This window comes from Sinocyclocheilus anshuiensis, unplaced genomic scaffold (assembly GCF_001515605.1).
Source record: "Sinocyclocheilus anshuiensis isolate Anshui unplaced genomic scaffold, SAMN03320099.WGS_v1.1 scaffold1038, whole genome shotgun sequence".
Taxonomy (NCBI): Eukaryota; Metazoa; Chordata; class Actinopteri; order Cypriniformes; family Cyprinidae; genus Sinocyclocheilus; species Sinocyclocheilus anshuiensis.
Genome location: NW_015536540.1, coordinates 813,901 through 815,622, shown reverse-complemented (window position 1 = coordinate 815,622; position 1,722 = coordinate 813,901). Strand labels below are relative to the sequence as shown.

The 1,722-nt window shown below is 36.6% G+C and overlaps 1 protein-coding gene across 2 annotated transcripts in view; it reads left to right on the top strand.

Annotated features, from left to right (window-relative positions):
* Positions 1-319: 319 nt before the first annotated feature.
* The window catches only part of LOC107697067 (epiplakin-like), a 23,121-nt gene continuing 21,718 nt past the window's right edge, over positions 320-1,722 (top strand). For both annotated transcript variants that reach the window (XM_016497715.1, XM_016497721.1), the window contains exon 1: positions 320-419. The gene's annotated coding sequence lies outside the window, so the exon portion shown is untranslated. The remainder of the gene's footprint in view (positions 420-1,722) is intronic.

Genomic DNA, 1,722 nt, shown 5'->3' with positions numbered 1-1,722 from the left:
GAATGCACCATGGAAAAAAATTGGCAGTCAGTTCTTTCCCCCAATAACCCCATTTAAAGTAACATGCACAAAATTAATAGTGTTTGCATACGTAAAAAAAATATGGTTAACATGAATTCAATTTTTAATGACAGCTACTATATATGCTTTGGGTTCCTGTGCATATTTGACATATGCAGGGCCACTCCTTCACTTGGCTGCAAGGTATTTGTCTTATCTCCATCGAGAGAGGGGCGTGTTTCTGAGGGTGGAGCTTGGCCATGACTGATCAGTATATTAAACCAAGGAAAGGAATGAAACATGCTCAGTCTTTCACCGAGTGTCCACAGTGTGCTTGACCTACATAAACCCTTAGTGGGCAGAAAAACAGCCTTAACTGGACTCCTGACTGAAACTTCTGGCAAAAAACACCAAAAGAGGTAAGAATGATTTCAGGTACAGTAGTTGTAAAACTTTTTGTGGTCTACGATAAATATATTTGCAGACACCTTTGAACAGGGATGATTATATAATGTACTTCTTACATGGTTAAAAAACTGGTCAAACATTTACATTATGCATTTAGACATTTTTTCAAAAGTGACTTTCAAATGAAGGAGACTAAAACATAAGCAAGGTGTTGCCACATTACAACAGTGTTGCAATAAATAACTTTGCCTGGTACTTCACAGTTGTGGGGCAAGTAAACGAGCTATCCACAGAATTACAAAAGTACAATAAGGCTTTCTTTGTATACTGTATAATGCATTATGAAATGACTGTACACCAAATAAGTTGTATGTTGTTAACTATTCTTTATATATGTATGTGTGCATATATATATATATGAATGCATTAAAACACTTCAAAATGTAAAATGTTACTGTGCATTATTATATATTATACTATTTGACTACGTATTATAATGTAATTTTTTGGTATGAAAAGTCTGAAAAACAGCATTACAATCGGCATAAGAATACCTTTATGATTCAGTTATAAAAAAAATATCTGTATAAAGTGTCAAAAAGTGTACTTGAAGTAGTGTTCACCTGAGGGCTCTTGAAGAAAGTGTCTGAAACCACAGTCATGTGACTTTACAGTATGGTTTCAGAAGTTCTTATTTATACCCGACACTGCCTGTATCCAAGGAATTTGGACAGGAAGAGGCCATTAGCAACCCTTTTTTATTGTGTAAGGGTTAACCCCCCCACTTGCTAGAAGAATGCTATTCATGGCTGACTGCAGCAGTGAGACTTCATAACTAAGATATAATTTAAAGCAAACATCCCTGCAGGAAAATTTACATAAAACATTCAGTGTTTACACAAGGATGTCACATCCTTGTTATAAAATCATTAAAATAGTGACATATGAAAGTCAGTATAGTCAGGGCAGGATTACAAAAGGGCTAGGTGGGGCTGAAGCCCCAGGGCCCGAGCAATGAGGGGGTAGGGGTTGAACGACTTCTGATTTTTTGAAGTCGACTTTTATGTGATGAAAGTCGAGTCGAAGTCGACTAGTCGCTGATGACGTCATTAATGAACAAATAAGTCTGGAGCTGTGACAGATACCTTGTGCACAGCTATGGCATATGACACAGCGCTGCCCACATGGCTGTTGCTCCTATAACTGCTTTTTTATCAGTTCTTTTGTCTTTGGGTTGTTATATTTCTCACAGATTTCTGCTCGTTCTAAATCAGATACAGATAAAGTAGCACAGTAAAGATTACATTAATATGA